Genomic DNA, 20,349 nt, shown 5'->3' with positions numbered 1-20,349 from the left:
CATCGACGACATTCTGATCTACTCGAAAAGCCAAGAGGAGCATGACAAGCATCTACGAGAAGTGTTGGAAGTCTTGAAGAAGGAGAGGTTGTATGCAAAGTTCTCCAAGTGCGATTTTTGGATCCGAGAAGTACAATTCTTGGGTCATGTGGTTAACCAGGAGGGAATAATGGTTGACCCAGCAAAAATCGAAGCTGTGATGAAGTGGGAACGTCCAAAGAGTCCCACAGAGATTCGAAGCTTTCTTGGATTAGATGGATATTACCGACGATTTATCCAAGGATTTTCTTCGATAGCTGCTCCATTGACAGCGTTGACCCACAAAGGAGCTACATATACGTGGAATGAGAAACACGAAGAGGCATTCTAGAAGCTAAAGAAGAAGTTATGCGAAGCACCGATTCTTTCTCTACCCGATGGGGCTGAAGATTTCGCGGTGTATAGCGATGCGTCGGGATTCGGGTTGGGTTGTGTTCTGACCCAAAGAGAAAAGGTAATAGCATATGCTTCTCGACAATTGAAAGAGCACGAAAAGAACTACCCCACTCATGATCTGGAGTTGGCAGCGGTAGTATTTGCCTTAAAGATATGGAGGCATTACCTCTATGGTACAAAGTGCAAACTTTTCACTGATCATAAGAGTCTCCAGTATCTCTTTAATCAGAAAGAATTGAACATGAGACAACGACGCTGGCTAGAATTACTCAAGGACTATGACTGTGAGATACTTTACCACCCCGGTAAAGCAAATGTTGTTGCTGATGCTCTCAGTCGGAAAGTCAATCTTGAAAGGAAAAGGCCAAGAGCATTGAGAATTGAAGTTGACTCGACAATTGTGGAAAGTATCAAGAAAGCTCAAGAAGAAGCTTCAGAAAAGAATGACCGAAAGGAAGAACGTTTGGGAAAGACGTTGGTATTCGGTACAAACCGTCAAGGACTGAAGGTATTCCAAGATCGGATTTGGGTACCTAAGACGGGAGGAATAAGAGATCTTCTGATGGAAGAAGCTCACAAGACCATGTACTCGATTCATCCCGGTAGCACTAAAATGTATAGGGACCTAAAACCCTACTACTGGTGGCCGACGATAAAGCTCGATGTTGCGAAGTATGTGTCCGAGTGTATAACATGTGCGAGAGTTAAGGCACAACATCAGAAACCATACGGGAATTTAGAACCTTTACCTGTACCCATGGGTAAATGGGAAGACATCACCATGGATTTTATGACTAAACTGCCCAGGACGAAGAACGGTCACGACATGATTTGGGTGGTCGTGGATCGTTTCACGAAGAGTGCACACTTCATAGCTGCCAACGAAAGGTGGTCTATGGATAAGCTTGCAAATGCTTACGTGAAGGAAATTGTGAGACTTCATGGTGTTCCTCTAACAATTGTATCGGACCGTGATAGTCGTTTCATGTCAAGGTTTTGGAGAAGTCTACAAGAGGAATTGGGCACGAAGTTGTGTCTGAGTACAGCTTACCATCCGCAGACTGACGGTCAGAGCGAAAGAACAATTCAGACACTGGAAGATATGCTGAGGGCATGTACCCTCGAGTTCCAAGGGAACTGGGACGAGCACTTACCTCTAGTATAATTTTTCTACAACAACAGTTTCCACTCGAGCATCAAGATGGCACCTTATCAAGCTTTGCACGGATAGAAGTGTCGTACGCCATCTTGTTGGCTTGAGGTCGGATAAAAGCAGTATATGGGCCCCGAGATAGTCCATGAGACTGCTGAGAAGTTGAAGGTGATCAGGGAAAGGATGTTAGCAGCTCAGGATCGTCAGAAGAGCTACGCTGACAAGAAAAGACGACCGATGACCTTCGAAGTTGGGGATTCGGTTTTGCTTAAAGTCTCACCGTGGAAGGGACTTATAAGATTCGGGAAACAAGGAAAGCTAAGTCCAAGGTGATCAGGGAAGGGACTTATAAGATTTGGGAACCAAGCTTACAAGCTGGAATTTCCCGAAGAACTCGATGGTGTTCATAACACCTTCCATGTGTGTTATCTGAGGAAATTCACGGGAGAAGTTCCCGACATAATTCCAATCTCAGAATTAAGAATGGATGAGAACAAGAGGCTGATTGAAGAGCCCGAGGCAATTGTTGACCGTAAGACTAAGAAGTTACGACGCAATATGGTCGACTTAGTGCTAGTCCGTTGGAAACATTCGAATGGGCCGAATCTCACTTGGGAAACAGAGAGTGACATGATGAGTCGCTATCCACATCCGCAACACTTTTATTTAAAATGTTACTCTGATTTTCAAACAAGCATAAACAAAATCGGTCTTTTCTGGCCGTGAAAATGGGGATGTCACATACACTCCCAAGAGTATTGTATGAGGAAGATGATGATGATGATGATGATGATGACGTCGACGACATTTTTTATAAAATGATGGAGGTTTTGATAGATGTATTGATATTTATGTGTATTGAAATGTGAAAGTTTATGTGTTTATTTATAGTGGTTGATAAGAAGTAAAAAATTGATTTTTTTTTGAAAAAAAAACAACTATATCTTTATAAAAAATATACATTTTAAAAAAAAGTTGGTAAAAGCATTCAAACCCATCCCCTTTGACCCCGCCTTCTCTCTCTCCTCTCGCTATGCCTTAGCGAGCCCCTTGGCGCAAGCCAGGGGCGGTGTTTGGTAATGGTGGCGCGCGCTAGCGAGGTTGTTGGCGACCCCTACTCCCTGAAGCCTTATAGGGAAAACCTTAAAACTTAACAGGATTATCCTTGGTCCATGATGTCGAAATTCGAGAAAGATAGACATAGTCACAAGGGTTTGTGTCATCAACTATCGTATTTGGCTTGGAGATGTGTGCTTTTGAGTTAGAGATGCGAATTTAAGGAAGAAGAGATGTGGATAATGGAGAATTTGTTGGTATGCTTCTGTTCAAAGTGATGGAGATTCTTTCCTTACTGGTGTATTTGAACATTGAGAAGAAGATAGGTTGGTGACCAAATGTCCAACTTGACAAAAAGTGCAAAATTAGCATTATTCAAATCATTACTCTCGCTCTCAATGATATTTTTATTTACAATTTTTGATGTTTAAAGGTAATTCGTGCAAAAAAAGTAAGTTCATTTAAGGCCAGATGGAGTGGTGCCACTAAAGTTCCACTCCCTTCACTGCCACGTGGGCGCCACCTCACTCTTTACTACAAAAGTGTGGTTTCATACCACACCCAATGAGTGGTGCCACACTTGGGTATTTCTTATTATTATTTTTGTTTTAATAAATAAAAAGGACCAATCAGAAGGAGATACGAAAAAACAACTAATCACATTGTTTGAAGGAGTGCTCCCTTGGAATGCCGCACTGCACCCCTACCACACCCAGGGGGTGGTGTTCCTGCTGATGTGGCACTCAAGTGCGGCAAGGGCCGAAGCCCACTCCCTCTTGTCTAATGATCTCTTTTGTATGAAGGACAAAGTTTATTACTTTCGTATGTCTTTTCCTCTATTTAAACTATTCCTATGTCTTTTCCCCTTTTTTAATTACACCATTTAGATCATTTCTAATCGGGTAAGATTGTGCAAATTGTGTCAACATGACACAAACATAGACGATTTTATTAATATCAATAAAAGACCACCTCTCTTGAAGCCATAGGGATTTCGAAACAATTCATAGCATACACGAATAATAATCTATAGACAATAATTTGGCTAGAATATCACCTATGTATACATGTATTCATGGAGTCATAGGGATTTCTAAACATTTACACGGTAAAACGACCAACTAGGATTATTTGACGTATTTTGAGTTACAAGTATATCAACTACTTATCATTTCAGCCTTACAAATGATATGCTTAACAAACCTTAATTCCTAGCAAGTATACAACATCTTCAAATTTCACAAAACACATCAAAATTGTTTACTTCAACACTTGCAATCTTCTAAGTAAAACCCCTTCACTTTTCCACCAAGTTTTAGTTAATCTTTATGTTAAGGAGAATTAGGCTCTTGAAGACTAACCAACGAGTAGTAAGCTCCACTCAACCCTTTCGCTAACAACGAACTATGGTTCCCTTTCTCGACCACCTTCCCTTTCTCCAAAACCGCGATTGTGTTACAACTTTGTATGGTACTCAAGCGGTGGGCCACCACCACACTAGTCCTCCCCACCATCATTCGCTCCAATGCATCTTGTACTACTTTCTCTGATTGACTATCTAATGCACTTGTGGCTTCATCTAGTAACAAAATTGTTGGGTTTTTCAATATGGCACGGGCGATTGCAACACGATGTTTTTGTCCTCCTGAGAGTTGTACCCCTCGGTCACTGCATTGCGTGGCATATCCATCTTTCAAAACCGCTATGAAATCATGAGCATTGGCTGCTTTGGCAACCTCGATGACCTCTGATTCATTAACTTCCCTGGAAGCCCCGTATATGATGTTTTCACGTATAGTACCAGCGAATAACGCGGGCTCTTGGTTCACAAGTGCGATATATTTCCTCAAAGTTCTTAAATGGTACAACCTTATATCTCTTCCATCCACTTTCACAACTCCTTTCATTGGGTCGTAAAAACGCTCGATTAACCCAATAATGGTCGATTTCCCAGACCCACTTTGTCCCACCAATGCAGTTGATTTCCCGACCTCAATATCAATTGAGAATCCTCTAAAGATCATGATGTCAGGCCGAGAAGGATATGCAAAGTCCACATCGTGTATCTCTATGTGGCCTGTAATGATCTCAGGCTTCTCACCATCAAGATCTTCAGGCTCTATCAAGGAGTTACGGTCCAAAACCGCAAACACAGACCGCACCGCATCAGTCCCTTTGGCTAAATCGTTTGTCATGGTCCCGGCATCCGCAATCACCTTGCCGGTGTTCACTAAGATAATATATGCCTGGAAAAGTGCTTTGGCGCCAAGTTGACCATCACAGATTAATATCCCAGCGTACCAAAAGTCTAGAGCCCATATACATGGCATAAGGCTTTGAGAAAAGGCAAGCCCAAATCCAGCATACCAAGCTTTACTACAAAAGTGTGGTTTCATACCACACCCAATGAGTAGTGCCACACTTGGGTATTTATTATTATTATTTTTGTTTTAATAAATAAAAAGGACCAATCAGAAGGAGGTACAAAAAAATAACTAATCACATTGTTTGAAGGAGTGCTCCCTTGGAATGCCGCACTGCACCCCCTACCACACCCAGGGGGTGGTGTTCCTGCTGATGTGGCACTCAAGTGCGGCAAGGGCCGAAGCCCACTCCCTCTTGTCTAATGATCTCTTTTGTATGAAGGACAAAGTTTATTACTTTCGTATGTCTTTTCCTCTATTTAAACTATTCCTATGTCTTTTCCCTTTTTTTAATTACACCATTTAGATCATTTCTAATCGGGTAAGATTGTGCAAATTGTGTCAACATGACACAAACATAGATGATTTTATTAATATCAATAAAAGACCACCTCTCTTGAAGCCATAGGGATTTCGAAACAATTCATAGCATACACGAATAATAATCTTTTAGACAATAATTTGGCTAGAATATCACCTATGTATACGTGTATTCATGAAGTCATAGGGATTTCTAAACATTTACACGGTAAAACGACCAACTAGGATTATTTGACGTATTTTGAGTTACAAGTATATCAACTACTTATCATTTCAGCCTTACAAATGATATGCTTAACAAACCTTAATTCCTAGCAAGTATACAACATCTTCAAATTTCACAAAACACATCAAAATTGTTTACTTCAACACTTGCAATCTTCTAAGTAAAACCCCTTCACTTTTCCACCAAGTTTTAGTTAATCTTTATGTTAAGGAGAATTAGGCTCTTGAAGACTAACCAACGAGTAGTAAGCTCCACTCAACCCTTTCGCTAACAACGAACTATGGTTCCCTTTCTCGACCACCTTCCCTTTCTCCAAAACCGCGATTGTGTTACAACTTTGTATGGTACTCAAGCGGTGGGCCACCACCACACTAGTCCTCCCCACCATCATTCGCTCCAATGCATCTTGTACTACTTTCTCTGATTGACTATCTAATGCACTTGTGGCTTCATCTAGTAACAAAATTGTTGGGTTTTTCAATATGGCACGGGCGATTGCAACACGTTGTTTTTGTCCTCCTGAGAGTTGTACCCCTCGGTCACTGCATTGCGTGGCATATCCATCTTTCAAAACCGCTATGAAATCATGAGCATTGGCTGCTTTGGCAGCCTCGATGACCTCTGATTCATTAACTTCCCCGGAAGCCCCGTATATGATGTTTTCACGTATAGTACCAGCAAATAACGCGGGCTCTTGGTTCACAAGTGCGATATATTTCCTCAAAGTTCTTAAATGGTACAACCTTATATCTCTTCCATCCACTTTCACAACTCCTTTCATTGGGTCGTAAAAACGCTCGATTAACCCAATAATTGTCGATTTCCCAGACCCACTTTGTCCCACCAATGCAATTGATTTCCCGGCCTCAATATCAATTGAGAATCCTCTAAAGATCATGATGTCAGGCCGAGAAGGATATGCAAAGTCCACATCGTGTATCTCTACGTGGCCTGTAATGATCTCAGGCTTCTCACCATCAAGATCTTCAGGCTCTATTAAGGAGTTACGATCCAAAACCGCAAACACAGACTGCACCGCATCAGTCCCTTTGGCTAAATCGTTTGTCATGGTCCCGGCATCCGCAATCACCTTGCCGGTGTTCACTAAGATAATATATGTCTGGAAAAGTGCTTTGTCGCCAAGTTGACCATCACGGATTAATATCCCAGCGTACCAAAAGTCTAGAGCCCATATACATGGCATAAGGCTTTGAGAAAAGGCAAGCCCAAATCCAGCATACCAAGCTTGCCTGATGCTTTCACGTATTGGTGCTTTTTGGGTCTCTTGGAGCATTTTGAGGATTCGTGTTTGTGATGAAAAGGCAGTGACAGTGCGCAGATTCGAGACAGCTTCGGCTGCGAGCTTGCTACTTTTTTCTTGTGCTTTCATGGCTATTTGTGACATGTTCTTTAACAAAACTCGTTTGCTATAGAAGCACATAATTACAATCGGTTGAACAACAATCATAACTAACGCTAGTCTCCACGAGATCACCAATCCCAATGTGAAAGCAACTGTTACAGCAGAGGACGTCTGAATCAGAAGTGCGCATCGATCACCCACCAAAGATCTCACCTACAAAATCATTGTTGACATACTCTCTCGGTCATTTACTCTAATAAAAAATAATGTTCTAATAAAAACTGACAGCCTATAATAGAATAAAAATTGACTTGACACAAACAGAACCATAGTGCTTTGACACCTTTTATTTTGCAAGTCAGTCTCGTTTTATGCAAGGTTCTCTTCGCATTTTTAAAAACTCCGACTATACTTTAAATTTTGTATACATTTTATAGAGTATAATATAAAGCTATTCATCTCTTAACCAACTTTTTTTCCAAGTATATTTTTCTGTTCAAGTTTTTTAATTTTCGTAAATAACCTTTCAATTACAAGGTTTTTATAAATTTTTATAAAATAATTTTGTTACAATAACTCTATAACTTATATTACTAAATATATATAAACAAACAAATTTAAAATACATTTGAAAGAATTATTATATTTAAAATATCAAAATATATAAACTCCAAATTAAACAAGTTAAATAAATTAGAAATATACAAATTTAAACTTGAAGGACCAAATATAACAATTTAAACTTAAAACTATATTTATAGTGTAAATTAATAGTGTAGCTTCAATGTTAGAATAATACCATTCATAACTCTACTTTTATAGGTAAAAAATAAAGCTGGATTAGAGAACATGTACTCTATTGTTTACTCTTTCGATAGTTTTGCTTTATTTATAGAGTTGGGTTGGAGATGCCTAATGTATAATAAATATAATCACAAAATACATACCACACTTGCATCTTTAGCAAGCCTCGAACATATGGCTCCTGTTGCATTTTCATCCTGATCTAACCACCCGATTTCAAAGGAGAGTATCTTTGACAACATCTTTTCCCGGACCCTCTTCGTCAAGTACTCACCCATGGCTGCAAAACTGTAATGTTGAATGATGTTGATAACCATCGTGAAAATTGCCAGACCAGCAAAACACAGTGAATAAATCATCGTTTTGTGCTTCATCTCATCATGAGCGACCCCAATCCGAAAGAATAAACTGGCTGAACTGCACCAAATAGAATCGCAGCCATGCTTCCACACAGCGCTTGCCTAAATTCAGGCATGTTCATTGCAAAAAGTCTCTTGAAGGATGGCACTGGAAATACCTTATTAACCTGTGAGCTTAAGTTGTCTACTCCACAGTGGTTGGCTGAGTTTGCAGAACTCAAAAGGCTAACCATGTCGTTGGTTTTATGGACATCGTATGTTGAAGAGACCGATGAAGGTCCAGGTGGACAAGGATTATGGGGTTCATCATTTTGTTTGGTTTCTTGGAGACGAATTAGGGATTTGTAGAAACCGTTTTCAAGTTGAATGAGGTGATCATGGGAGCCAGATTCGACTACCTGACCATTTTGGACCACTACTATAACATCTGCGTTTCTGATTGTGGAAAGGCGATGAGCTATGACGATGGTTGTTCGACTAACGGAAACACGGTCAAGAGCGTCGTGAACAATTCGTTCTGATTCTGAGTCGAGTGCGCTTGTGGCCTCGTCCAACAGAAGGATACGGGGCGACTTGATTATTGCACGGGCAATTGCAATTCTTTGCTTTTGCCCACCCGACATCTGAACTCCTCTTTCACCCACCTATTATTTATAACAAATATGAAAATAACTTATAACATCCGCAATAAGAGAACTATTTCCCTAACATTCATGATGGCACATGAACAAACAAAAAACCTTAACATATCTATATACAAAAGTAAAACTTTTTCCTAAACCAAACTTTTATCCATACATTCGGTATGTTAATGTAAAAATCTATTAATCACCTCCTTGATTAAAATAACATATATAAAAATTGAATTTTAAGTTTGAAATTTAAATTAATTTCCAAATTAGTTTGATATTTGTATCATTATGTGTGTTTTGATGGAAGGATAAAAACAACCTGGGTGTCATAGGTATGAGGCAACTGAGAGACGAAGTTATGAGCATTTGCAGCTTTGGAGGCTTCAATGACTTCTTCCATGGTGGCATCTTCCTTGCCAAAAAGTATGTTCTCTTTAATGGATGTCGCAAATAAAGCAGGCTCCTGATGTTGAGTGTGAAGCCATTGGGTTAGTCAAAAGAAGTGGCAGGAAACAAGGACTCTCATGTGAACATGGAAAAATTGTTACGGCTGTAGAATTTCAACAATGGTGGCCTTATCAATTTCACATGTATGTGAATGGAAGAAAAGGCTTACGACTCAAAATATTATAAATAGGCTTCTTCCTTTCATTTGTAAAACTTGTATCTAGTGTAACACAGAAAGAGTGCAGATTAGCACCAAGAAATGTAAATTCCTAGTTACCGGTGGACGTAGGTCGGAGAAGGACCGAACCACGTTAAATCCCTCGTGTTCATCCTTGTGTTCTTGTTTTTCGTGAGCTGTGTGTGTGTTTAGAGTCGTGTGTTAAGTGTCTCGATCCTAACAAGTGGTATCAGAGCAAGGTTGTAGCTCCAGAAGGTGATTTTAAGTTTTTGGTCGAATTTTTTTTTCGTCAAAAACGATTTTGGTGTATACCGTTGGAAAGGTCTCGTTCCGAAGATTCCGAAAATATTTTTTTCTGAATTTTTTGACCACCGGAAGACGTCCAAATCGCCGGTCAAAGGTTACCAGAATAGTGACCGAAAAACCAGTTTGGCCGGAGAAGACGACACTGTAGACCGGAGTTCCGCCGGAGAAGACGACACTGTAGCAACACTGTAGCAGATTTGAAAAATTGCAGTTTAGCCTCTGAACTTTCAGAAAATTGCAGTTTAGCCCCTGAACTTTCAGAAAATTGCAGTTTAGCCCCTAATCTTTCAGAAAATGGCAGAAAGCAATAAGCTTCAGATTGAGAAGTTTGATGGGAAAGATTTTGGTTGGTGGAAGATGCAAATTGAAGATTTGCTCGTGCAGAAAGACTTGGACGCAGTTTTAGGTGAAAAACCGGAGGTGATGACACAGGCAAACTGGGAGACTTTGGATAAGAAGGCCAAGGCATTTATTAGACTGACGTTGTCAAAGGATGTTGCCTTCAACATTTTGAAGGAGACCTCGGCAATGGGAATTATGAAGGCATTGTCTAATATGTACGAGAAGCCGTCGGCAGCAAATAAAGTCTTCCTGATTCGGGAACTAGTCAACACGAGGATGAGGGAAGGAAGTTCAGTTACAGTACACATCAACAATTTGAACTCGATTTTATCCAGACTTGGGTCAGTGGGAATAAAATTTGAGGACGAAGTTCAAGCTTTACTACTGTTATCATCATTACCTGACAGTTGGTCCGGAACAGTTACAGCCGTTACTAGTTCTGCAGGATCGAAAGAGCTCACTTTTGAGGGAATTCGGGATTTAATTCTAGGCGAAGACGTCAGACGAAGAAATTCCGGGGAATCATCAAGTGAACAATTGAATGCGGTCAGAGGTAGAAGAAATAACAGAGGTAGTGGGAGCGGGAACAGGAGAAGGAGTCAGTCGAGGACTCGAAATGATGTGACTTGTTGGAACTGTAAAGAGGTTGGACATTTCAGGAATCAATGTCCAAAAGACAAGAAAGAAGTTAACGTTGCAGTAGACCATTCAGATGATGATGTTTTGATCTGTAGTGTGGAGAGCAATGTGGATTCCTGGGTTATGGATTCGGGTGCTTCATTTCACGCTACCCACAGCCGTGAAGCACTGCAGAATCTAAAAGAAGGAGATTTTGGTAAGGTAAGACTGGCGAATGATGAGGTTCTTGATGTGACGAGCATAGGTGACTTAGTTTTGAAGACTCCAGTTGGTCCATGGACTTTGAAGGATGTCCGGGTAATTCCAAGTCTGAAGAAACAGTTGATTTCTGTTGGGCAGTTGGATGAACAGGGACACGAGGTTAAGTTCATGAATGGGCAGTGGAAGGTTATCAAAGTAAATCTTGTGATCGCTCGTGGATATAAGAGGGGTTCATTATATATGGTCAGTTTACCGTCTGAGGGAGTAACCGTCCCAGTTCAGAAGAAAAACAAAATCCGGTTCATAGAGTCTTGTGGACAGAAGAAGGTTTGCTTTGCAGATGGCAAACCCAGAGTCACAGGTCAGATTCAGGTTGAACGTGTTTGGAACGGTTCAGAAAAACCAGTCAAGGGCATTCATAGCAGTGGGAGCATGGGCTTTGTTTCAGCTAGAATACCCAGAACACAGTGGGTTAAGAGAACCAGTATTCCATCTGTAAAAGTCTCTCCAGATTATCTGCTTCACATGGAGAGTGTCGTTTGTTCTCAGGATGTTCCAGGATCGGGCAGTTCATTTCAGTGGGAGCCGGTGGAGACAGAGAACAGTTCAGTGGCAGACTTAGCCATGACTGATGTGTTGGAGCTAACGGAAGCTTCAACTAGCCTTCAGGTAAATTGAAGAGAAGGCCAGGGTAACTAGGAAGGAGTCAAGATCAAAAGTTTTTACAGAAATACAGATACACAGTTGAAGCAATGGTGAAGATTGTTTCGTGGCTTCAAGTGGGAGATTGTTGAGTGTGAAGCCATTGGGTTAGTCAAAAGAAGTGGCAGGAAACAAGGACTCTCATGTGAACATGGAAAAATTGTTACGACTGCAGAATTTCAACAATGGTGGCCTTATCAATTTCACATGTATGTGAATGGAAGAAAAGGCTTACGACTCAAAATATTATAAATAGGCTTCTTCCTTTCATTTGTAAAACTTGTATCTAGTGTAACACAGAAAGAGTGCAGATTAGCACCAAGAAATGTAAATTCCTAGTTACCGGTGGACGTAGGTCGGAGAAGGACCGAACCACGTTAAATCCCTCGTGTTCATCCTTGTGTTCTTGTTTTTCGTGAGCTGTGTGTGTGTTTAGAGTCGTGTGTTAAGTGTCTCGATCCTAACACCTGACTCACCAACCCCATTTGTGATCTTAGCCATTTTAGTTGAAGCTTGTCAATTCTCACCCCATCTACACAAATCTCTCCTCCTTGAGGATCATAAAACCTCTGCAACAATGCAATCACAGTCGATTTACCAGATCCACTCCCACCTACCAACGCCACCGTCTTCCCTGCTGGAACTTTTAAGTTGAAGTCTTTGAATATCATTGATTCCGGCCTTGATGGGTACGCAAACTTTACGTTCTTGAATTCAACTTCTCCGGAGACTTGTTGTAATATCTCCCCTTCCATGTTGTCTGAATCAATTTCCGGAACTCTTTTGATCACTTCTCTTATACGCTCACTGGCAGCCATTGCATCCGTGAAGTACCTCAAGTCCGATAATCCAGAACCTAATGATCTGTCATTATTGAATTTATTAGGTTATTCTTAAAATCCATATTTTATACCAAAATGATATGCAAGTGTAATGTAAAATTGTAAATAAGGTATCACACCCATAAAACCATCTCAAATATATCTTTATTTTTCACATTAAAATATAGTAAAAAGGGTGCAAATGGCCATTGAACTTAAATTGTTAGGAAATAGAAGGACTATTTGTAAAAATCTTAAGAACATTATGACTTAGTGTTTCTCATTCCTAGTTTTTCAAGATATGGATTTTGTTTATCGGGTAATCAAGAACAATATCAAGAAAACAACTTCAGGAACTCAAGAAAGGGTTTCAATTCTCAAAAACTCAGGGCCTCACACATCCACAAATTCATTTTCAGAAAGCATTTCGATTTCATAAAGACTTTTAGAAATTCTCCTAAAAATCCATGCTTTGCCTGAGAAATCAAAGATGGCCGGAAAACTCATACTGAAACTCCATGCTTTGCCTGAGAAGATGACCACCAGAAACATCAAAGATGGCCAGAAATTTACAAAGCTAATTATACCCGGTTATATTGGTATTTTTGAACAGTTTAAACAAGTTCAATGGTATATCGAACACAAAAATAAGTTTAGTGACAAAACGTATAAGTGGTTACCCTTACAATTAATCAGGGGCGTATCCATCATAGCGTATCCACCATATGCTAGGACCTACCTAAGTTCTCAATTTCATTTAGAATTTATACACTAGAAAAATTAGGAACTATCTTAGAAAAAATAAAGGACATACCTTGAGTTTGTTTTTTAAAATTTTTTCTTAAAAAACCATTTTAAAAAGAGAAATATATAAATTATTAAGGCAATTTGTTATTTTAAATTATGAGATTGATAACAAAAAGTGAACCACTCTTAATCGGCACTCTCAAAATATTAATAAATAAATAAGTTGTTCTAATAAAATAAAAGCCCACATGCCAAATACTCTCACTCTCCGTTCGCCGCTTTATCAATGGACTAATAATCAACTAGTTTTTCGTTAAATCGTACATATTTTTCAGTTATATTTCAATCGGTTTTTTAAATTTTTTAATCAGTGGCACAAGGTACATGAGCCGATTGAACTGATTCAGTTCTTTTAAGGTACATGAGCCGACCCGACCCGACCCCAAAAGTGTTGTTGATTTTTTTTTATTGGCCTCACTTAATTTATGAACCACGTGATTTTTTGTTCTAGATTCGCCACTGCAATTAATTATCTTAAAAAAGAATATAATTGAAAATTTCATTTTGCATAAAATGTATAGTTGGTGTAAAAAATAGAATATTGTTAGAGAGGACTGAGGAGGAAGTGGAAACAAAGAAACTTACATTCCACCAAGAGTAATGAGAGCTCCAACAGCAAACACAGTTCCTCCTCTTGCTCCATGATACATTACCATCCTACTACCATACCAACACAAGAAAGACCAGATTGCATACACACCATTGCTGCCAATCGCTATTCCTTTAGCCAAACCCTGCTTTAATCCCAACTTCACACTTCCTTCAAGAGCATCAGAGTACTCTGTTATCGTCTTATTTTCACCCACAAAAGAATAAACAGTCCTCACGGAAGAAATCGCCTGTTCTGCCACCACACCAGCCTTATTATACTCCTCCCTGATCTTTCTTGATAACCTCATCAGAACCCTCCCATAAATCAAACCAGGTATAAAGAAAACAATAACAAATGGAAGCGCAACAATCGCTAGCCTCCATAGCATCATAAAAGACACAACATATGCCCCAGAAAAAAGCGACACATACATCACAAACATTGGCACCTGCATTTTTGTAAATTTGCTTCCCCATGAAGTTACATTTTAAATCAAACCTTTTTGAGTGAATCACCATGGATAACGTACCTTTTGGCTAATGACTTCTTGAATGATGAGACTATCACTGGAAACACTTGTAATAATCTCTGCTGTGCTTGTAACATTCAAATCGAAATAAGCCACTTCTTGCCTTAAAACCGCTTTCAAATAATCCGACCTCAACTTTGATGGTTGCCTCTCTACTGTTCTTGCACAGCAATACCCCTCTGCAACAAAACTCATGAGTTTTATGTTGAGTATATTTATCTCTGTTTTGATAGGAATGAAAGGAAATGGAAATGGAGCAGAACCTACCAAGAAAACATGCTATCCATTTTCCGATAGCCATGAAACAAAGATATACTGCATTCTGTAGACATGAAATTAAAACAGAGTTAGTTCTTGGACGCTAATTAATTGATATATTATTAATGTGATATTGACCATGTTGATTTCGTCAGTTAAGACATTCGGGGAAAAAGAAGGGGAGTCGCCAATGTTGTTCATGATGGTGCTGGTGATATAAAGCGTCGTCGGCACCACAATTCCATCGCCGACGGCACCTAAGAAACCAAGAGCCATCAGAAACATGTCGGCAGCGTCGGCATGCATGAAAATCGATCGGAATGATCCACTGCTGCTGACTTTGCTCTGTTTACTCATATTGATAGAAGTTCTGAGCCTGTCCAGAGTGAAAGCTGCACAAGGCAAGCGGAATGTTCATTAAAATGCATATATTTGTAATAGGGTAGTCGGTGATTTAAAAAAAAAAAAAAAAAGAGAGGTTATTTTCGACTTTTTTAGATAAAATATGGATAGATTTAACAATGTTTGTGAAAAAAGCTAAATCGACAAAACCCACTATATTTTGTTGTGTTTTTACTGCTTAAACATTATATTTTTTCTATTAAAAGCATAATATTTTGAAAAAATCACACAGTGACATCTAATTGTCTCTTAGAAGGTTACCATGATGAAGTGCGTTTTTTTTTTCCCAACTAAAAACCACTTAATTTAATAACTTATTTTAATTTTGACCATAAATAACAAGTTTATTTTGTATTTTTCCTTTTTTTTACACGTCAACAAATTGATCATTATTTTGATATCAAATCGGAGATATAACGTGACAAGTGATCACCTCGTGAAGCATGCAAAAACATCGAAATGTAGATTATTATTTATCATAATAATCTCAAATGATAGCATTTTCCAATATATTTTGAAATATTGAAGTGGGTAAATCATTCATATAAGATAACTATTTTCATAAAATAATGGTTATTAGTTTTATAAAATATTACTAGTTTTTTTATATATTGAAAAGTTACTTTGCTCTTATTTTATAGAAAAGACAAGTTTTATTTTTTGTTTAAGAAGAGAAAAAAAAATGTTTTGATTTATAAATTAAAGTTTACCGAAAAACACGACAACGAAGTCTTAGGCCATCTCCAATGGTTATTCAATGGAGAGTTTAATGAGAAAAAAAGGCTTATGTGGCAGTTGAATGTTAGGAATTGAGACATGGTACACGCAGCGGAAACACTATCACACACTTATAAACGAAACGAGAAAATAAAGCAATAAAGAACACAAGGATTTTACGTGGTTCGGATTCGGTGTAAATCCTACGTCCACGGGCTGCAACTAGAGAATTTTATTAAAACTCACAAGATTACAATTGGCTTGACACTCTACACTTGATGTTCTCTCAAGTTTTTGCACACAAAATATGCAAAACATACATGCATATATATAGGTATATTTGTGAGCCGCAATATGCACAAGATTGCCGCATAGTTTGAAAAAATAATTCTCATGCATGTGTTTGACAATTTTTTCCACCGTCCAATTATTTGCCGTCCAAAACTTTGACAGTCCAACAAATGAATTCAAAAGGTGTGCTCCATAATTGCATCGTCCATTTCATATTCAATTGTTTAATATTTCCAAGTTTCATTTATGGCCCTTGAACTTTTAGGAACTTGTCAATTTGTTCAAGACTCCATAAATTTTAACAATCTCCCACTTGGAGACTTGAACAAATTAGTCTTTCTCCGCCATTCAACTCTCAATTACTCCAGTAATCTTAAAAAACAACCAAGTCCTTCAAGCTTCCAGTTTCAAAGAACAAGCTAAAACTTAGTCTGATTTCTCTAATTGCAGCCGCCCCTCATCTTCAAGTACTAGAAGGGCCAGTTGAAGCTCCCACTAGCTCCAACTCAGTCGTGGCTAATCCCACCACCGACTCATCCTCTGTCTCAACCGGTTTGGACACTCCACCAGATCCAGAGATACACCGAGGACCACTAACAATCTCCAAACTTTGCAAACTTCCAACAAGAGAGAATTTTCCAGTCTTAGTCTTCAAAACCCAACAGCTCTTTGTAACTGTACCCGGGACACACCCCGTGCTCCCACTGTCACAGAATCCCCTGAATGGTTTAGAATTTCTGACTCGTTCAGCTAACATCCCCTTGGCTCCAGAATTCATGTTTGCAAAATGAACTCTCTTAGCAGTAGATTTAGCGAACCAGATTTTGTTTTGCTTAATCGGGATGGTCATACTTCCCTCAGCAGGTACCTCAACCATATACAATGACCCACGCTTCAAACCTTGAGCAATCACCGAATTACCATTGACCACCATCCATTTACCACCACCAAACCTTACTTCCAGTCCTTGTTTATCCAGCTGACCAACAGAAATCAATTTTTTCTTCAGCTCCGGAATAACCCTGACATTCTTCAGGCTCCATGTAGTTCCTAATGAAGTAACTAGATCAATATCTCCCATGCCCGTTACTTGAAGCATCTCGTCATTTGCCAATCGTACCTTCCCAAAATCTCCTTCTTTTAGATTCACCATCGTTTCCCCGTTGTCCATGGCGTGAAACGAAGCCCCTGAATCCATGACCCAAGAGTCCACAGAACTTTCCATACTGAGTAACAATGCATCATCCCCAGAAAAATTCTCAGCATCAGCAATGTTCAATTCTTTCTTTGGACATTGACTCTTAACATGTCCCACTTCTTGACAGTTCCAACATTTCACATTCTTCAAAGTTCTAGAAGAACTTTTTCCCCGACTCCCACTGCTCCCACTATTCCTGCTATTCCCTCTACCTCTTCCGACATTTAATAAATCAGAAGAGGAAGATCCACCTTGATTCTTGCGTCTGATATCCTCGCCTAGAACCAAATCTCTAACCCCTTCAAAAGTCATACCACTGGTCCCCACGGAACTTGTAACAACAAATAACTGTTCCGGACCAGCTATCAGGTAGAGAAGCTAGTAGCAGCGAAGCTTGAGTCTCATTATCAAATTTAATTCCCACAGATGATAATCTGGACAAAATTGAATTTAGATTGTTAATGTGAACCGTAACTGAGCCTTCCTCATTCATCCTTGTAGTGAACATCTCCTTCATCAAGAACACCTTGTTAGCCGCCGATGGTTTCTCATACATATTTGAAAGAGCCTCCATCATACCACGCGCCGTGGTTTCATTCATGATGTTGAAAGCAACGCTCTTCGTCAACGACAATGTAATAACCGCCTTGGCTTTCTTGTCCTTTGAGTTCCACGCATCTTCAGCAGCTTTTTCCATTTTCTCCGGTTTGTCTCCGAGTACCACGTCCAAGTCTTTCTGACATAGCAATGCTTCTAATTGCATTTTCCACCAGCTAAAATCAGAACCATTGAACCTTTCGATTATAACCTTGTCTTCAGCCATTACGGCAAACAAAAAAAAAAAATTAGGTACACTCGTGTGTGACAGAAAAAACGATCGTACCCTCCAAAACCTCGCTAACCAGGCTCTGATACCAATTGTTAGGAATTGAGACAGGGTACACGCAGCGGAAACACTATCACACACTCACAAACGAAACGAGAAAATAAAGCAATAAAGAACACAAGGATTTTACGTGGTTCGGATTCGGTGTAAATCCTACGTCCACGGGTTGCAACTAGAGAATTTTATTAAAACTCACAAGATTACAATTGGCTTGACACTCTACATTTGATTTTCTCTCAAGTTTTTGCACACAAAATATGCAAAACATACATGCATATATATAGGTATATTTGTGAGCCGCAATATGCACAAGATTGCCGCATAGTTTGAAAAAATAATTCTCATGCATGTGTTTGACAATTTTTTCCACCGTCCAATTATTTGCCGTCCAAAACTTTGACAGTCCAACAAATGAATTCAAAAGGTGTGCTCCATAATTGCATCGTCCATTTCATATTCAATTGTTTAATATTTCCAAGTTTCATTTATGGCCCTTGAACTTTTAGGAACTTGTCAATTTGTTCAAGACTCCGTAAATCTTAACATTGAATGAATATACAAAGCATTGTGGAGTGGGTTGATTGAATGGGAGGTTTAATCCCATTCAACGGTGGTATGGTTTTTTTTTCTCAATTTATTATAAAAACTTATTTTTTCTTTATTTTTTTTTGTTTTTTTTCTCAATTTATATAGAAAGTAATATTTAATATTTTTTTTTGCAATAAACAAACTATATATATATATATATATATATATATATATATATATATATATATATATATATATATATATATAATACTTTATTTTATTTTATATTCCAATAATTTAATTTATTAAGTTAGTTCATATTTTTTATTCTAAACAATAGAAAAATATATAAATCTTAAAAACATTTTAAAAAGATAACATCTTATTTATTATAATACAACATAGTGATATTACATATTAATAAAACGTTCCCAAATATGCTCCATTAAATCATGTCGAAGAGCATGATGTACTGCATTATCACGTAGTTCAGAGTTTCTTTGAATTTGATACTGAACTTCTTCGACAGGTCCTCGATTCACACGTATAGGAGGATCAACATCATCTGACCAATTACTAATTGCATTTCCTTCATTTTCTACGATCATATTATGTAATATAATGCATGTATACATTATATCCTTTATGTTTTTAAGTTGCCAAGATCTTGCTGGACCTCGTACAATTGCCCAACGAGATTGAAGAACACCAAATGCTCTCTCCACATCCTTTCTTGCAGCCTCTTGCATTTCTTTAACCTTGATCCTTTTTGGGTCAGCCGGATGTGGAAAACTTTTAACCATTGTAGCCCATTCAGGATATATACCATCTGCAAGATAATATCCTTTTGTGTATGTTCTTCTATTAACAGTAAAATTGCATTCAGGAGCATAACCTTGTAATACATCATTGAATAACGGTGACTGGTTAAGTACATTAATGTCATTGTTAGACCCGACAACCCCAAAATATGCATGCCATATCCAAAGGTCTAGTGATGCAACTGCTTCCAACATAATTGTTGGACAACCTTGATCACCTCGAGTATATTGACCTTGTCATGCAACAGGGCAATTTTTCCAAGGCCAATGCATGCAATCAATACTTCCAAGCATACCAGGAAACCCGTGCTTTTCTGAATGTTTTTGTACTAAATTTTGGATGTCATTAGCATTAGGTTTTCTCAAATAATGGCTTGAATAAACCTCATTCACACATCAAAAAAAGTTTTGTAGACATTCGATTGAAGTTGATTCACCAATTTGTATGTATTCATCAAAGAGGTCACTAGTTGTGCCATACAACAATGCATTTTTGTAAAGGGGAAAGACCATTGTTTCCTAAAACATCTTTTCTTTGCTGAAAATAAATAGAATGGTTAGAGATACCGTTAACTATTTGAACAAATAGTTCTCGCCTCATTCGAAATCTTCGTCTAAACGTTTGAGGTGGGAAAACAGGATGCTCATCGAAATAATCTTTCCAAAGACGTTTATGCTCTTCTTCATGATTTCTATCTATATATCTTCGACTTTGCCGAGGACGTCTTGAACTTTCAGCATCTGACTGTTCTGCTTCCAAGCATTTTAGCTCCTTATATAGTTGAAATGTAGAATTACTTGTGAGATGGTTGATTATGAATTCAGAAGCAGAATCATCTGAGGATGATGATGACATCGTATAAGAAAGATACAAGAAATAGTTTGAATTGGTAGGTATGAAATAATAAAAAG

The 20,349-nt window shown here is 38.6% G+C and overlaps 3 pseudogenes; all 3 read right to left on the bottom strand.

The window, feature by feature from the left end:
- Positions 1-3,783: 3,783 nt before the first annotated feature.
- LOC145158301 (ABC transporter B family member 15 pseudogene) lies at positions 3,784-5,040 on the bottom strand (annotated as a pseudogene).
- A 560-nt stretch (positions 5,041-5,600) lies between these two features.
- Positions 5,601-14,951, bottom strand: LOC145156872 (ABC transporter B family member 15-like; annotated as a pseudogene).
- A 4,075-nt stretch (positions 14,952-19,026) lies between these two features.
- Positions 19,027-20,038, bottom strand: LOC145158300 (protein ANTAGONIST OF LIKE HETEROCHROMATIN PROTEIN 1-like; annotated as a pseudogene).
- Positions 20,039-20,349: the final 311 nt, after the last annotated feature.

This window comes from Lactuca virosa, chromosome 2, assembly GCF_052849685.1.
Source record: "Lactuca virosa cultivar CGN04683 chromosome 2, Lactuca_virosa_CGN04683_v6, whole genome shotgun sequence".
NCBI lineage: Eukaryota > Viridiplantae > Streptophyta > Magnoliopsida > Asterales > Asteraceae > Lactuca > Lactuca virosa.
The sequence above is the reverse complement of the archived record's forward strand: the minus strand, read 5'-3'. Positions and strand labels throughout refer to the sequence as shown.